The 19492-nt window shown below is 35.2% G+C and overlaps 1 protein-coding gene and 1 long non-coding RNA gene across 10 annotated transcripts in view; one reads left to right on the forward strand and one right to left on the reverse strand.

The window, feature by feature from the left end:
* Nucleotides 1-19492, reverse strand: part of RIT2 (Ras like without CAAX 2) — a 476484-nt gene that overhangs the window by 56414 nt on the left and 400578 nt on the right. The window lies entirely within an intron of this gene.
* Nucleotides 13941-19492, forward strand: part of LOC144315685 (uncharacterized) — a 38146-nt gene continuing 32594 nt past the window's right edge. For both annotated transcript variants that reach the window (XR_013381461.1, XR_013381460.1), the window contains exons 1-2: nucleotides 13941-14313; nucleotides 14626-14675. This is a non-coding gene — a long non-coding RNA (uncharacterized LOC144315685). The remainder of the gene's footprint in view (nucleotides 14314-14625; nucleotides 14676-19492) is intronic.

The raw sequence follows: 19492 nt of genomic DNA on the forward strand, positions 1-19492 counted from the left end.
TATCCTTGGCAGTTGAAAAAGTATCTGACATCTGATCTGGCTCAATAAGCATCGGTTAATCAAAAGAGTAGCTGAATAAATGACATTCATTTAAAAAAAATAGCATTTCCAACTACTCCTTTGTGAGAGAAATCATTGCTCTAATGGCACAACAGATTCAATCCATTCTTAGTTTGGTTCTGGAGCTACACACAATTGATCCTATATGGGTTTTGAGATAGTATATTTCTTATGCACTTACTGCTTTTTTTTTTTTTTTTTTTTTTTTAGGATGACTTTTACTGTAACTTTATCCACTTTACATAGCATTAGGTTTCAACTGCTAGCTGCTCTCCTCAGGATCTTGATTTCTACATTACTTCAGGGATTTATATTTAAACCATTATTCACACTCACTTTAACCTGCTTAAATTGCTCAAAGAGGTAAACTTCAGAGTTGAATCCTTAAGGTAATTGTCCCTCCTTTTGTTCTCAGGACACTGATTACTTCTTCAACCTCCCTTACATTTTCCTCGTAGTTTCCCCTACTCTCTGAACAGCTCCTACTTTTTTGAATTAACAATCATATCCTCTCCATTCTATCAATTCTGCATGCATTCTCTTGGCATTTTATCTTCTTCCATAGGCTTCACTAGCATCCAATGATTGGTGACTGCCATTCTTTATCTCTTTCTCATATTCAGCTTCTGAGTTACAAGGAAGTGTTTTTGAAAGTGTTTCTCAAGACAGTCTTTTGTTTAATATGCAAAAATATTAATTGGATGCTAGTGCTAGTAAATATAGTTGCAGTTTGTTGAACAATGAACTCACAGCTTATGACATTGGACCTCTGCTCAGCATCAGTTTGGACATCAGATTCAAAGAACTACAGGGCTTTGCCTGTCTGTAGCTTACTTTATTTATCTATTTGACATAAAAATGACTTATAAAGCAGGCCATGTAAATAATACAAGAAACACAAACTGCAAAGCTCAAATACAAAATATAGGAGGAGATCTAAGAATCAAAATTGGATAGAATTAAAAATAGGGTAAAAACTGAAAGCATGAATTTTAAATAGGATTATAATTAGGATGTTATTTATCCTAATAGTTTTATACTTGGGTTCAAAAGTCGTGAAAAATGCAGAAATGCTTGAGATCTTATTTAAAAACCAGTTCACGCAGAATGAGAGCAGTTTATTAGACTGCTCAATGTGATGGAGTAGGGGTATGGTGTAGTTATGAAAAGGAGATGCAATTTTAGGCTGAATAAGTATAAAAACATATATATATGTATTAAAAATTTAAATATAAAAAATACAAAAACTAAAAAATCAAGCAATTTTATTGCTTTTGGCACAGGTCAGAAAACATCTGTTGTCTTGTTTGTAGTTTTGGGTATCGTGTTTTGAGAAAAATATTTATTGAAGTATGCACTAACATGGAAGACTGATGAGCAACAATGTCTAAAAACATTTCCTGTTTGTGCACTGACAAGCTAAAAATAGGAAACACTGCTAAAAAAGAGTAAAGGCTAAAAGGATAGAGGAATTATTTCTTTTGTAAATCCTTCCTGGGATTGAGAGTATGTTTTATCATAAAGTGATTCATAAACTATATAGAGGGATTTTTTCCCCCTCTATTCATGGTTAGAATTGATTGTCCTGATAAATTGATATTGCTTATCACATAGATGTTTATATTCTCATTTTTCTCTCTAGGTGGGTGTCCTGGAATCCCCAAAACTATGTTGATATCAGGCAATTTGAAAGTTTATGCCCTACCTACTTATGAAACAAAGCAAAACAAACCTCTAACATTTCTTTTTAAGCTTCTTTTAGTGGCAGTAAACTATGGGTTTGGGAATTAGATAGCCTTCAGGGAACTGTGGCTCTTTCACTAACTGGCACTGTGACTTGAGCAAGATATTTAACCTTACTAAGTCTGGTTTCCTCATCTGTAAAATGGAGATAACAGTGCCATTAATCCCTTTATTCACAGATTCAGTACACATTAACTGTTCTCCCTACCAACAGTAAATTCCAATAACTTCATCTTCTCAACCTAGGGTTTTGTTTGCTTCTTTGGATAAATCAATCTTACCAAATTTTCTTAGTCTCACAATATCCAAAGTAAATAACTAAGCCACATTATTTAATACTAAATTTAGGAGAAGAAGAGTAAGCTGTTACCTTTTGAATTCACTAATGTTTCTATCTTTTTTATTACAGAAACCAATACCAGCAGAAGTGGTATTTTAGATGATGGAGTTAATCATCTTTCTATCCCATTTACCCTTTTATCAAAACTTTCCCTCAAGTTATCCATAATTATGTCTCCCTTATCTGGTAAGATTACTGTAATTTAGACTCAAAGGCATATTCAGACAGGTTGTGGCAGCAATTAATAAATTAGCAGTGATCAACAGAGCTAGTAAATTATTAGTCTAAATATATTGAAATAATCTAAAAAGAGTTTTGTAGGTAACTGCATATGAAGTTATAAGGCTATACAATGTTTTTTAAAAGGTAAAACAAATCAAGAAATGTAAAAAATAAACATTTGGTTTAAAATAGAAATGTTAGGCGGTGGGGAGCGAGATTCCAACAGGACAGGCCCGGGATCCCAGGGCACCAAGCAGACACAGTCCACGATCCTGTGCTCCCCCCCGGACAGGAGGAGGTGGGGAGGGCACAGGACAGCGAGGACTCTCCTGCCACCGGGCGCCCCACACTGTGCAGATCAGCAACCCCCGCCCCCGGAGCATCCAGGTCAGTGTGGACTGGGAGACTGGGTAGTTACTCTGGGAGCTGAGTCCAGAGCTGGAGAGCTGGCCGCTGCCAGTGGTGTTGTTCCTTCTGATGTCACTCACCTGTGCCTGGGATGGAGTGGGGGCACCAGGGAACAGAGGCCTCACGGGTAAACAGCTCCCGCTGAGGCGGGCACCTGGTGGGGTTGGGACAGCTCCCCCAGGTAGATACACCTGAGAATCAGCACAGCAGACCCCTCTCCCAGAAGACCAGCTGGAAGGATAGGGGAAGAGCCAAATTCTTGACTGAGCGGCACTGGAAAGCTCCAGGGGAAGTCGAGGGACTTACAGTATATAGAACCAGAGGGTACCCCTCCTTTTTTTCCCTTTTTTTTCTTCCTTTATCCAGTACAACTCGTTTTTAGCCACTCTGCACTGAGCAAAATGACTAGAAAGAAGAACTCACCATAAAAGGAAGAATCAGAAACATTACTCTCTGCCACAGAGTTACAGAATTTGGATTACAATTTGATGTCAGAAAGCCAATTCAGAAGCACAATTATAAAGCTACTGGTGGCTCTGGAAAAAAGCATGAAGGATTCAAGAGACTTCATGACTGGAGAATTTAGATCTAATCAGGCCAAAATTAAAAATCGGTTAATTGAAAAAAAATTTTAAAAATATCAGTTAATTGAGATGCAATCCAAACTAGAGGTCCTAACAATAAGAGTTAATGAGGGAGAAGAGTGAGGGACATAGAAGACAAGTTGATGGCAAGGAAGGAAGTTGAGGGAAAGAAAAGAAAAACAAAATACCATGAGGAAAAGTTAAGGGAAATAAATGACAGCCTCATAAGGGAAACTCTATGTATAATTGAGGTGGCAGAGGGCGCTGAGAGGGACAGAGGGCCAAAAGCATATTTGTACAATTATAGCTGAGAACTTCCCTAATTTGGGGAGGAAAACAGGCATTCAGATACAGGAGATAGAGAGGTCTCCCCCTAAAATCAATAAAAACCATTCAACACCTTGACATATAATAGTGAAACTTGCAAATTCCAAAGATAAAGAGAAAATCCTTAAAGCAGCAAGAGACAAGAGATCCCTAACTTATATGGAGAGAAAATTAGATTAACAGCAGACCTCTCCACAGACACCTGGCAGGCCAGAAAGTGCTGGGAGGATATATTCAGAGTCCTAAATGAGAAGAACATGCAGCCAAGAATACTTTATCCAGCAAGGCTCTCATTCAGAATAGAAGGAGAGATAAAGAGCTTCCAAGATAGGAGGAAACTGAGAGAATATGTGACCACAAAACCAGCTCTGCAAGAAATATTAAGGGGAACTCTGTAAAAGAAAGAGGAAGTCCAAAGAAATGATCCACAAAAACAGGGACTGAATAGGTATTATGATGACAATATCTTTCAAAGTAACTCTGAACATGAATGGGCTTAATGATCCCATCAAAAGATGCAGGGTTTCAGACTGGATAAAAAAGCAAGACCCATCTATTTGCTGTCTACAAGAGACTCATTTTAGACCTAAGGACACCTACAGCCTGAATGGTCCTCAACAGAAAGCAGGGGTAGTCATTCTCCTATCAGATAAATTAAAGTTTATCCCAAAGACTGTAGTAAGGGATGAAGAAGGACGCTATATCATACTTAAAGGATCTATCCAACAAGAGGACCTAAAAATCATGAATATTTATGCCCCTAATGTGGGAGCTTCCAAGTGTATCAATCACTTAATAACCAAAGTAAAGACATACTTAGATAATAATACACTAATACTGGAAGACTTCAACACGGCACTTTCTGCAAATGACAGATATTCTAAGCATATCTCCAAAGAAATGAATCTTGAAATGATACAGTGGACCAGATGTATTTCACAGATAGTTACAGAACTTTACATCCAAACACAACTGAATACACATTCTTCTCAAGTGCACATGGAACTTTCTCCAGAATAGACCACATACTGGGTCACAAATCAGGTCTGAAATGATACTAAAAGATTGGGATTGTCCCCTGCATATTTTCAGACCATAATGCTTTGAAACTTGAACTCAATCACAAGAAGAAATTTGGAAGAAACTCAAACACGTGGAGGTTAAAGACCATCCTGCTAAAAGATGAAAGGGTCAACCAGGAAATTAGAGAAGAATTAAAAAGATTCATGGAAACTAATTAGAATGAAGATATAACTGTTCAAAATCTTTGGGATACAGCAAAAGCAGTCCTGAGAGGGAAATACATCATAATACAAGCATCCCTCAAAAAATTGGAAAAAAACTCAAATACACAAGCTAACCTTGCACCTAAAGGAACTGGAAAAAGAACAGCAAATAAAACCTACAATAAGCAGAAGAAGAGAGTTAATAAATATTTGAGAACTCAATGAAATAGAGACCAGAAGAACTGTAGAATGGATCAACAAAACCAGGAGTTGGTTCTTTGAAAGAATCAATAAGATAGATAGACCATTAGCCAGCCTTATTAAAAACAAAAGAGAAAAGACTCTAATTAATAAAATCACAAATGAAAAAGGGATATCACAACCAATACCAAGGAAATACAAACGATTTAAAAAACATATTATGAGCAGCTATACACCAATAAATTAGGCAATCTAGAAGAAATGGACACATTTCTGGTAAACCACAGACCACACATTTCTGGTAAACCAAAACTGGAACAGGAAGAAATAGAAAACCTGAAATAGAAATAGAACAGGCAGATAACCAGGGAGGAAATTGAAGCAGTCATCAAAAACCTCCCAAGACACAAAAGTCCAGGGTCAAATGGCTTCCCTGGGGAATTCTATCAAACATTTAAAGACAAAAAAAATACATATGAGAGACTCCTAACTCTGGGAAATGAATAAGGGGTAGTGGAAGGGAATTGGGTGGGGGGATGGGGTGACTAGGTGACAGACACTGAGGGGGGGCACTTGATGGAATGAGCACTGGGTGTTATGTTATATGTTGGCAAATCGAACTCCAATAAAAAAATACAAAAACAACTAAAAAATTTAATAAAAAAATAAAAATAAAATAGAAATGTTAATTCTCAATTAGTTTTGATATAGTTTTCTTTTTTCAACTGATAATATCTGAAATAATTTTTAAATTATTCACCAATTAGAGAAGGAAATGTTGAACTACCTCAATTAACTAATCTTTTTATGATGCATTAGTTGACCAGCAATAATTTTCTAATGTGATAAGCATAAAAAATTCCTATGCAGATAAGTGACATCAGCAAGATGGCCAAATAAGATGCCTTGTCTATATTCCTTTCTTCCTCAAGAATAATTTGGCATTCATCCATAGACAAAGTGCCTTTGTGGGAGCTGTGGGGTCCAGTGCAATACAGCAAGGGTACTCCCACTGAATCCTGCTGAACCCTGCCTTGTGAAATGGGCATGCACATCTCAGTCCCATGAGCCCTGAGATGGCTCATAAAACTGTTCCACTCCCTCTCAACTCTAGTCCAGTACTGTCTGGAGAACTCTGAATTAGATTATTTGCCCAAGGTCAAGAGAGTCTTTGTGGAGTTCAGAAGTCCAGTGGAGAAGTCTCAGTACACCATTAGAGAAAAAACAAAATCCAAGTTTGGACACATTGTATAAGAGAAGTGAAACTATTTGACTTTTTCACATCACTCCTCTCACAGTGTGGCACAGCTGAGTGTCAAAAGAACCCTTCTCAGCCATGATTTCTTCTATGTGGGAAAGTGAGAGCACACAAGTGAGTGCCCAGATTACCTAGCTGTGCAGGATATTGCCAAAGAAGCCCATTTCTCCCTTGTCTCATTCAGAATACTGAATCATAAGCTATACAACCAGGGGGCAGTGAGCTGTTGGGAGAGCAGCACCTAGAACTCTGACTATATCTAAAAGTATGTAGATCCTACAGATGGTGTCATAGACTCCTTTGGGAGGTCCACTCATGAGCCATGGGGGTGTCTTACCTGTGCATTACACAGTGCAGGCATTCCAGCACTGTGGAGTGGTGCCTTACCCAAACACCTCCCCACCCCACGTGTAGCTCCCTGTAGCCACTTCACAGTGACTGTGAAAGCAAGCTTTCACAAATGGTTAGTGAACATGCAGAGAAAAAACAGCTAAATCTGTGGGCAGAAAGACCACAAATTTGAGCCTTTACACTGCCCTTGGAGAAGCAAAAGGGAAAGTGCTGCACCTGGCACGTTGTATTATAAGAAAGCATGCAATCTTGGGAATTTTGCCACAGGAGGGAGCAATAAGTGTAGGGTAGATGCATCTATAAAAGGGTCTGAGAAAGTCTCAGAATCTCTAGCAGGGCTAACAGAATGTTTTTCTCTCTGGAAGGAATAATAACTAGAGGAGGTGATTGTTACTTCAAATGTGAAAATAACAATGCAAGACTTTAAGGAACAAGAAAAAAAATCAATGAAACATGACACCAACAAAAAATCACAGTATTCTTCCAGTAACTGATCCCCCCCAAATGGAGATGTGCAGTTTACCCAATAAAGAATTCAAAATAGCTGTTTCAAGGAAGTTCAATGAGCTGTGAAAACACAGACAATTCAGTGAAATCAGGAAAACACCACACACACAAAATGAGAAGTTTAATAAAGAGATGGAAATCATAAAGAAAAATAGAAATTCAGGAGCTGAAGAATACAATGAATGAAATGAAAAATGTAAAGCAGAAATAAATGAAATAGAGATCAGGAAAACAACAAGAAAGACTAAGGAAACTAAAAGCTGATTTTTTGAAAATATTAACAAAACTTCTAAACCTTAAGCTAAACTAAGAAAGAGAAAATTTAAACAAAATCAGAAACAAAAGAGGAAACATTGCAACTGATACAAAAGAAAGAATCATAAGAGACTAAACAATTACATATCAACAAATTGGATAACCATAAAAAAATTCCTAGAAATGCACAACCCACCAGGACTCAATCATGAGAAAATCTAAAGAGACCAATAATGAGTTAAAAGATTGAATCAGAAATCTCCCAACAAATAAAAGCCCAGAAACAGATGATTTCATGGGTAAATTCTACCAAATTCACAGAGAAGAATTAACTTCAATCCTTTTCAAACTCTTCCAAAAATCTAAGAGGAAACACTCCCAAACTAATTTACAAGGCCAGCAATGCCCTCAAACCCAAGCCAGAAGTACAAGCCAATATTTCTGATGAATATAGATGCAAAAATTCTGAACAAAGTATTAGGAAACAGAATTCAACACCACGGTAAAAAGATTGTATACCATTATTAAGGGGGATTTATCCTTGGGATGCAAGAATGGTTCAATATACACAAATCAATAAATATGATATACTGCATTAATAGAATGAGAGATCGAAAATCATATGATTATCTCAATAGATGAAGAAAAAGCATTTGACAAAATACAATATCCATTCATGATGAAAAACTCTCAAGAAATTGGGTACAGAAGGAGTGTACCTTAACTTAATAAGGATCATATACGACAAACACACAGCTATCATCATACTCAACAGTAAAAGGTTGAAAACTTTCCAAGATTAGGATCACAAGTGATCCATTCCCACCACTTTTATTCAACATAGTACTGGAAGTATCAACCAGAGCAGTTAGGCAAGAAAAAGATATGTCATCCAAATTGGAAAGGAAAAAGTAAAGCTGTCTCTGTTTACAGATGGTATGATCGTATATAGAGAAAATACTACAGACTCCACCAAAAAAAAAAAAAAGAAAAAAAAAAACCTGCTGGAACTAATCAACTAATTCAGTAAAGCTGCGGGATGCAAAATCAACAGGCAGAAATCAATTGCAATTCTGTATACAAACAACAAACTAAAAAAGAAATAATCCCATTTGCAACAGCATCACAAACAACAAAATATTTAAGATTATATTTAACCGAGGTGGTGAAAAATCTGTATACTGAAAAGTGTATGACTGTGATGAAAGAAATTGAAGACAACACAATATAAAGGTATCCCATGTTCATGGATATGAAGAATTCATATTGTTAAAATGTCAGTACTCTTCAAAGCTGTCTATAGATACAATCCTTATCAAAATTCCTTTGGAATTTTTCATACAAATAGAAAAAAAAATCTAAAATTTATATAGAAACCTAAAAGACCCTCAATAACCAAAACAATCTTGAAAAAGAACAAAGCTGGAAGCATTACACTTTCTGGTTTCAAACTATATTACAAAGTTATAGTAATGAATACAGCATGGCACTAACATAAAACAAATATAACCAATGAAACATAACAGAGAGCCCAGAAATAAACTCTTACATAAAACTATTATTTGTCAAAGTACCAATAATACTCAATGGGGCAGGATAGTCTCTTTTAATAAATGGTATGGGGAAAACTGGATAATCACATCCATAAGGATGAAACTGGATCCCTATCTTATACCAGTTACAAAAATTAACTTGGAATGGATTAAAGACTTCAATATAAAACCTGAAACCATAAACTCCTCATAAAGAAAACTTTAGAGAAATGCTCCTTGACATAGGTCTTAGCAATGATTTTTTTCAATATGACACTAAAAGCACATGCAACAAAAGCAAAATAAATAAGCAGGACTATATTAAACTAAAAAGCTTCTGCACAGCAAAAAGATCAATCAACAAAATGAAAAGGCAGCCTACAGAATAGGAGAAAATATTTGCAAGCCACATATGTGATAATGTGTTCATATGCAAAATATAAAAAGGAACTCCTATAATTCTATAGCAAAAAACAAAACCCCCCAAACAATACAATTAAAAATGGGCAGAGGACCTGAATAGACAGTCTTCCAAAGAACATATTAAAATCACCAACAGGTGCATAAAAAGATGCTCACTATCACTAATCACAGAAAAATGCAAATCAAAACCACCATGAGATACCACCTCACAACTGTTAAAATGGCTATTATCAAAAAGACAAAACATAAGCATTAACAAAAACGTGGAGAAAAGGGAATCCTTGTGCACTGTTGGTGAGGATGTAAATTGGTACAGCCACTATGGAAAACAATAATATAACCTAGTAATCTTAATTCTCAGTATATATCAAAAGAAATGAAATCAGGAGTTTAAAGAGAGATTTGTATTCCTATGTTCATTTCAGCATTATTCACAATAACCAAGATATGGAAATAATCTGAGCATCTGTTAATGGATGAATGCATAATGAAGATATAGTGTAGATATACAATGGATTCTTATTAAACCATAGAAAGGAGGAATTCTTGCCATTGTGACAACATGGATGGAATCTGAGGACATTATGCTAAATAAAATAACTGAGATAGAGAAAGACCAATACTGTATTGTCTCACTTATACATGGAATCTAAACAAACTGAATTTATAGGAATATAGAGTAGAACGATTGTTGTTCAGGGCTTGGGGTGGAGGAAAAGGGGAGATGTTGGTTGAAGGGTACAAGCTTCCAGTTAAGATTAATAAAATCTGAGGATCCCTGGGTGGCGCAGCAGTTTAGCGCCTGCCTTTGGCCCGGGGCGCGATCCTGGAGACCCGGGATCGAATCCCACATCGGGCTCCCGGGGCATGGAGCCGGCTTCTCCCTCTGTCTATGTCTCTGCCTTTCTCTCTCTCTCTCTGTGTGACTATCATAAATAAATAAAAATAAAAAAAAGATTAATAAAATCTGGGGACCTAATGTATAACATGGTTACTATTGTCACCATAGGTGTATTATATACTTGAAAGTTGCCAAGAGTGAATCTTCAATGTTCTTACCACCCTCACAAATGGTAATTCTGAGAGGTGATAGAGATGTTACTTATCCCTATCATGGTAATCATTACACAATATACACAATACATAAATGTTTATTAAGTTAACACATTGTACACTTTAAATGTATATGATGTTATATATTAATTATACCATAATAAAGGTAGAAAAAATTCTTATGCACTTCTATAGTTACTCAAGGTATTAACTAACTCAAATCATTATAAATTCAGAATCACTTGATTCTGTTCTCTGAACATTCAAATAATGGAGTAAATAAATAAATCTTGACCTAATCAGTTATATATCATATATTCATTTCCTCAGAGACATGACTATCCTGATCAACATCATTGTTCCCTTCTAAATGTTATTTTTCAATGTATATGAGACAGTGTCAGTTGTCACTGGTAAGATATCAGAGAGATTTTTTTCAAATTTAGTATTTCAATATTACAGCAAAACTTTGTGTTTGCCTATAATTCATACACTAGGATATTTTTAAATAAACAAATAGGAAATTATCGATTTATTATTTTTTAATAATTGGTTATTCGTTATATATTTCAGTACAAGGGATTCTTCAAAGCCCTAATACCACAATGAGTGAGACAAGATTTTCACAGGTGACACACATTAACTGAAAATAGGCACATATAAATTCAGAATTTTAAGAATTTATATTTTCTAAAGAAATATAGAAAAGTAAAGAGTAGGTAAAAGTAGACTGCTCAGGGGAGTTGTCACAGGATAAGTGGGATTTTAATTACTCTTTGTTTATTTCACAAATAAGCCTTTTTCTTTGTTAAACAGAATGCTTTGAATCTGGGTCTTTTTTTTTTTTTTTGACATAAACCATAGGTAAAATGTATATCAATTCTGGATCAGCTATTGAAAAATTCTACATAACATTAAAATAATCTCCCAACCTAGGAAAACATTTTTAAAGAAAGGTCTATACAGAGCCATTTTGAATATTTCATACAATATAACATCATAAAGATCAATTGCCTTTTTTAGTTTTTACTTACACCTGTTTTCAAGCCAGTGATCTGATTGGTGAACAGACAACATTATGGGGTCATAATGGAGACAATTAGGCCAAGATCCAGGTCTCATCTCCTGTTCTGATTAATATTGAAATTATTTTATTCATTTTAATAGCTTGGGAAAATTATTTGGCTGATTGTTGAGGAATAAGTTGGTGAAGGAAGGATTATAATAGGGAACTGGACAATACTTACTATAAATATCCCCCAATTATAATAAATTCTAGTGTCAGTTTTAGAATCTCTACTGGTAAGACATGTTAAAAGTCTCCAAATTATGATTCATTAATCAGTTCTCTAGTGTATGTCTCCACTATAGATATAACTGTCTTTGGCAAAACTTCATCATTTTATTTGTCACATATATAAATTTGAATCCTCAATGTCTTAACTTAGGCTTTTAGAATTAGAAGGGAAATCAGAGGCCAACTACTGTATCCAGGAAAGTTCTCAGAAATGCTCCTGACAGATTGTTTCCAGAGATAGTTGTCCTTTTGATACGAAGAACCTCAACACTCCATAACGCAACTCTTGAAGTGGTTTGATGATTCCAACATCTATCACAGAATTTATTCTACTGAACATTTCCTGCTGCCGTTCTCCACCAAATTGTGTCAATTCCTGTTACAGAACTGTATATAAGTAAGCTTAATGTCTACTTCATGGGCACTTCTCTCATTACTTAAATATGAGCCTCATCTCACCCCAGTGACAGACACAGACTGAGTGCCTATAGTTTTATGGGCAATGTGCTAGCCATCGTAAGTTTGTTCAGTCTTAATCCTATGATTTGCCCAGGGGCTTCAATCACCTCTGTTCTCACCAGGCTCCACTGAGAGATTCAAATATCAACAAACATATATCCCCCTCACATCATATATTATGAGTTATGATTATTATATATTATCACATTACATCATATATGATATCATATATCATTATATATATCATGTTATATATTATCATATATGATATATCATATATCATATATTATCATATAATAATCATATATTATGATTTTACAGGCAAAAGCTCTGTAGTGTAATCACATGTCTTTTACTATATAACCTTTATATGATACCTGAATTTATTACTGTTGTAGAGAGGGGGGAAATGCTCACCAATCCCATTTTCTCTTTGTGGACACGTAGGAAGACAATTTCCCAGCTTTCATTATTCATACAGGGGCCATGTAACGGGAAGCTGACAAATGTAGGGTGGTCAAAGTGATGGAAGCTTCTTCCAGGTCTGGCATAGACCCCTGTGTCACTGTCACTTTTCTCATTCCCAAACCACAATGGAATTGTCACAAACCTGAGAGAAGCCCAGATCCCTGAACAAAAACTGTCCAAGCTACATCAGGTTCTATTTTTTTTTTTATTTTTTATTTATGATAGTCACACAGAGAGAGAGAGAGAGAGGCAGAGACATAGGCAGAGGGAGAAGCAGGCTCCATGCACCAGGAGCCCGATGTGGGATTCGATCCCGGGTCTCCAGGATCGCGCCCTGGGCCAAAGGCAGGCGCCAAACCGCTGCGCCACCCAGGGATACCTACATCAGGTTCTAATATGAGTAGCCTGCATCAAGTCATTGAGAGTTTGTTTCTCTTTAACTTTCTATAACAGAGTTTAACCTCCTTCAATTTACTGAGTAATTAATTCCTGAAGTGGGTTACTGTTATAACCCCAAATGAGGTTCATGAAGTTGGCTTGGTAATTGGATGGCATGCAAGCAAAAAACTGATATCAGATGCTATAAAGATGGAATTTAGTGATATACAGTGGAAAAAAATATTAGTGAAATTGTTACTCCATAGATCCTAGAAGGCATTGCATTTGCCTAGTGAGATTATGGCACTAAGGCAAGATTTGGAAAATAAAAATGTTAGCCGTATATGTTGGGTTTTATTGTCTGTGCTTGGCAAAGGGTTACAAGATAGAGATAAGTTAATAAAATAACTTGTTAGTTTCAAATGGAAAGAGAAGAGAGAGAATCCAGAAAAGTGGTACCTTACTTGGACAATTGCTACTAGAGCAGTATTTTCAAATAGATATATGAGTCACATAGGTAATTTAAAAAAAATGTTCACTAGGAAATATATGGCTACAAAGCCATATTGAAAAAGTAAAAAGAACTTGGTGAAATAAAATTTAATATCTTTTTAAAATTTATATAGGAAATATTATTTCAACATGCAATCAATATAAAAATGTTAAATATTTTACACATTTTTTAATCCTAAGATTTCAAAATCCAGTGTGTATTTTATACTTACATCACATCTCAGTTTGAACTTGCTACACTTAAATGCTCAGGAGCCGTACGTGACCAGTAAGTAAAACATCAGACAGTACTATCTTTTTAAGTAGAATTAGAATTTTGCAAAGGCTTTGTGTAACAATGAGCCAATTAAAGTTCTCAGTTGAGTAAAGTGATTCAGAAAAGGCCAGGTTAGGGTACAGCTATTTCTGTTATATCTTTTAAAGTTATATTTTTCAAAGAATATTGAGAGTAGTCACTTAAGCACATCAATCAGAAGTTTAATAGCTTGTTCTGTGAAAGGCATTGCCAAAGAACCCATACGTTCAATTTAAACATGCCTCACTCTTCAAGACTTAAAATCGAGCTTTCAGTTCTCAACTTTTCATGGACAAGAATCAGCTTTTAGGTCTATATAGGCCCTGAAGACAGTACATTTCCCAATGATCAAATCAGATATTAAGATCAGGTACTAAAGACATTGATGAGCAGAAGAAAGAGGCCCTAATCAGGTAACCCACATTGACTCCTGGTAGGGAGTCCTTTAAAATAACTGTGAAGCTGAGTTTCAGAATTACTAAGGAGTGGTGACTACTATATTTCTCATTTGTTCTATTTTCTAAATGGTAAAGTCTATTGGATTATTCAGTTTCTATTCCTGTATATGCACCGTGACGGGAGGTATATAAATAATTTAGTGGTACATAGGTCACTGGGTGAAAAAATCACACACAGAAAAAAAAACCCATGGTGAAAATAACTGCACTTCTACCATAAAACCACTATGTAATCACACATTTTCTTATTCTCTGTGCCAACTACAGATATTCTGTGTTGAAGAAGACAGCTTCACAAGATGGAAGGAGCCTACTCTGTGAGTCATTACTTGGAAAAAAAGTCACTCAAAAGAACTGTTCAACCTACATCACATGCTCTTAAGCTACGAGATTTTTCTTGGTGGTTGTAGTAGGACGTGGGGAGCAGGACCTTCAGGAACCCCTTACTCTAGTGAAGCTTTTAGACTTTAGAATCAAAAAGTAGCACCTTCAGCCATTATCAAGATACTTTGCACTTAATAGACTACAGAAAAACAATGCATGAATAAATAGTAAGCCAATAGTTCAAACACCCTAAGGTGGATCATGCTTAGACTCTCACTTGAAACAAAAGATCAATTGCTGAATTTTCCCTGCACTGGGAATGTAAAGCTGGGAAGTTAAAAGAATCTCTTCATGTGTTGTGACTTTAGTGCCCACATAGAAAGCCTTGCTGTCAGTTTCAACAGTTCCTTGAAAATAGCTGGTATCTGACTGGTTTTGATCTCCATCTAATTTTGTAACTGAATACCTTGTGTCAGTGTGAGTGTGTTTGCAGTCTAGTGTAAACAATGAGAACTCTTCTTTTCTCTGCAGCTTTTCTGTTAGCCTTTCTGTAAGTGGAGCATGGAATGTCCTATGCCCTCTTTTAGCCAGAGTGGCATTGTAGGATGCAAGGGTTGCCTTGGCAACTCCACCTGATATAAGCAATAAGACACAACAGAGCATGTTTTATGGGGCAATTAATACATGTTTTGGTACATTTCAACCTGATGTTATTTGCTGCCCAAGGTGCTTATTAATAGTCCTATAAAGCATTTTGCAAACAACATTGCTCTGATAAAAATGGAAGCATTCATTTTATAAATTCAATTTCAGCAAGAACTCTGTTTTAATTACTTTACAGAGATATTTCCATTTTAAAAAATAGAATCTGATTATTAGCTAACATAGGACTGGGCCCTGAATAGGATGGAGCACAGGTAAGTTTTGAGGCATCACGCTTCTTTAAAATAGTCCGTTACCCATCACAATTTTTATTACATTCATATCTAAAAGGAAACCATGAGCCAAAGGGGCTGAAGGCATTCTGACTAGCTAGTGAATCATACCAGTTATAGGTGAAGAATTACAGTAATAATTGAAGAATGGAGTCACAGATGGTAGGTTAGATATCAAAAAAAATATATATGAAAATAAACTTTTAAAGACAAGATGGCCCAAGGGAACTTTTTACAAATACATCAGCATTTCTAGGCCAACAATATACCTATTAAACATAAATTAGACTAGAAGGAACATTCATCCCAACATGGATTAAGATTTATATTCTTAGAAAATTGAAGATAAATATCTTCTATGTATCCCCTAGCTTTCACCCATATCTAACAAAATATATTTGATTAGCTTACGTCCTTAGTCCTCAAAGTAGGTGTTAATTCTCATAGCTCACTATGACCCACGCCAGCTATTTCTACTTGTTTGAGACTCTATCATCACCAGCTGACCAAAGCTCATAGTCTCTAACTCCCATTTTAATTTCCAGGTAGGATGAATTTAAAAACCTATACTTTGTCATTCTTTTTTTCTACTTGTGTCCTAATCAGGAAAAGGGAATATGACATAGGATGTGCAGTTTGAGGATACAGGAGACCTAGGGTTCTTAACAGAGACTTGAAAATTATTAAGACGATCTTCCTCAGCCTTTTTTATTAATAGCAAAAGCAAAATCAAAAATAAAACACCTTTCTTTGTATATCAAAATATGAAACTAAGGTTCTAGATCAGTGGCTTCTAATGATTTATTTGAATTACACCTGCTTATATGTGCCATTTTAGAAATTAAAACTAATAATTTTAATTATTAATTCATTTAAAATATTTAAATATTTTTAAAATGATGATAAATCATTGTCTGTCACAATAAAATAACTTTTTATTAAAAGTGCTTTTTCCGGAATGCCTGGGTGGCTCAGCAGTTGAGCATCTGCCTTTGGCCCACGGTGTGATCCTGGAGTTCTGAGATGGAGTCTGCTTCTCCCTCTCCCTCTGTCTCTTTCTGGGTCGCTTATGAATAAATAATTTTTTTAAAGTGCTTTTTCCAAAGCTAAACAGGTTTGTGAGCCAAATGGCATTGTTACCTTTCTACAATCTTGTTAATGTCCGGACAAATATAAGAAAGTTGGATTTTGGTATTACGTTTTTCATTTAATATGTTAGAATATATTATTTTTGCTACTACTTGCAGACAATTTGGGCTTATGAAGTTGCAAAAGGAAGGAGTATTTGAATAGACTTTCTGTGTAATGGTGGATATTGTTGTTATTGTACCAAAACATGATTGTTAGTTATGATGCTACTTGCATCATAGAAACTGAAACTGAGTGAATGGCTTGTACCTTCTTACAGTTAAACCTATTTGTCTATCTTATATATTTTTTTTCTATCTTACATTTTGAATGGATTTTTTACTCTTGCTTGATTTTGTAACCTCGTGTATTGATCATTTGGAATATATTGGTTCACTGAGTGATGCTGATATTCCAAATGTTAACACATTGATTATATAATATCAGAGAAATCACATTTATTAATATCATGGGCAAGCACAGAAGAGAAATTTTCATGTAGAGAAGCTGCAACTACTGTTGAGCTTCTATATGCTGCAAAACTGTCTTTTGTGACTTTCCATCTCATCAATAAAATAATTTAAAAAAAGACATGTACTCAAGGGTAGAGATTCAATAAGATTCATAATTTTTACTGATTTATCAAGGGCATTTTTAAGTGAAGCTGGCTTTCTTTTCTTCTTTTTTTCTTCTTCTTTTTTTTTTTTGGACTGCATGGCCTTGAAGAATACAAGGACTACTAATGCAATTTAGGTACCATTGCCTTGATTTTTTTTTTTGCTAACGAGCCAGCCAGCAGCTTCATAGTAAAGGGGCTAGTAGCAACTTAGTATTATTATGAAAATACTTTTGATGTCATAGGGTTTCAGGGATCTGTGGATTGTGTTTTGACTGCAACTATACTAGATTAACATCTTGCAAGGAAATTAACCCTGAATTTACTTGATTTAAGTAAATAATTACTTAATTTGCAAATGCAATATTATAAAAATTTTCAGTAATCCTCTAATAAAGGAAGCCATAATTAAGTAACACTGAGGAAATGCAAAACATCATAAATAAGAATTTCTAGGCTTAGCGTGTGAAAAAAAATTTTCTTTTGAAGGAAATAACTTTATCACAGTAATTTTGAAGGATGATTCCTATGATATGTTTATGGGGGGCTGTATGGCTTTAAAAATATCTTGTATTGGTCACAATTGTTCATATTTTCTTACATTTTGTGTTGATTTATTATCCCTATGGTATTGATTTTTTAAATTATGTGTCTCCAAGTTTTCAATTTATAAATTTGTTACCTTAAATTAAAAAAAAATAAGACCCTTTTATTCTGGGTAGGTCATTTCTCCCTTAGAATTTTCTTGATAAGACACAGTCCTTAGACAATTATGTTTTTTAAAATGTGTTATGCTATTTTATAGTTGTAGACAGCCTTGTTCTGAGAACACTGCTATTTTAAAACATGGTATCTGAATAAAAGAAAAACATGGTGTCTGAAAACTATATCATAGTCAGAATAAAAACATAAATAAAACATTTCCAGTCCTTGTGCTTTTGCTATTATGGAAACTACTGTCCCTTAGAAGCACAAGGCTAGAGACAAATTATTTTTTTTATGATTTTTTTAATTTATTCATGAGAAACAGAAAGAGAGAGAGAGAGAGGGAGAGAGAGGCAGAGACACAGGCAGAGGGAGAAGCAGGCTCCATGCAGGGAGCCTGACATGGGACTCGATCCAGGGTCTCCAGGATTATGCCCTGGGCTGAAGGTGGCGCTAAACCACTGTGCCATCCGGGCTGCCCGAGACAAATTATTTTAATACAATATGAGTACATATCTCATCTGAAATAAAGTAAATTAGATGTGAGTTTGCTTGGGAGCTTCAGCAGGTATTGGTATAAGGAACAATCGATGCTAAAGACGTTAAGGTAGGGTTTTTTTATTATACTGGCTTATAGAGAAATGAAGAAAGGTTCAGGACTGGTTCTTTTAGCATATGTGGGTGATGTGTTAGGAAGAACCCAGCAGACTCTAATGAGCTGTCAGGTGGCTAGATAGTCAAAATTCTCAGTATGCTGGAATAGATATGAACAAAGGCTTAATGAATATCTGGAAGGCTTAGCATGGCATCTCTCAAAGTTGTTTTGCTCAATGGTGCAAAAGTAAAATCATTTAGCATCTATTCTCTTACCTCAATGTTGAATGAGCTAACTAAAAACACTGAGTTACTGCAGGGAAGAAGTAAACTATTAACACAAAGTTATACATCACAGATACTGGCTATTTAGCATGTTTTGAGGCCTGCATTCTGTTATGATATATTACAAGAATCTGGAAAATGATGTACTTCGTAGGAAAGAGATGATGCACTCATGCAAAGAACACATGTAAAGAACACGTAAAGTCATAATTTTGTAGTACATAATCCCTAAAGAGATGAGCTATTGTTTTCTCTCTAAAGAGAAAGGAATAGTTCTATATCCTATTTCAATGTATGTGTTATGATAAAAAAAAAAACAACTATGTTTAAATAAGCAAGTACGTGTCATATGAATCAAAAAGTTGGATAAAAAGGAAAGAAAAGGATTCAGTATCTTTTTACTTGGGGAGCAAGAGGAAAAGGGGGCTACCAACTGAAAGTTTGATTAAACTGAAAATTAAATAATCTGTGCTTAGTATATAGTTCCCTCTTAAAACTACTTTGGCCCTATTTTGTAAATATATGGAAGAAGTAGGACATATAAATC

The sequence above is a fragment of the Canis aureus genome, chromosome 6 (genome assembly GCF_053574225.1).
Source record: "Canis aureus isolate CA01 chromosome 6, VMU_Caureus_v.1.0, whole genome shotgun sequence".
Lineage (NCBI taxonomy): Eukaryota > Metazoa > Chordata > Mammalia > Carnivora > Canidae > Canis > Canis aureus.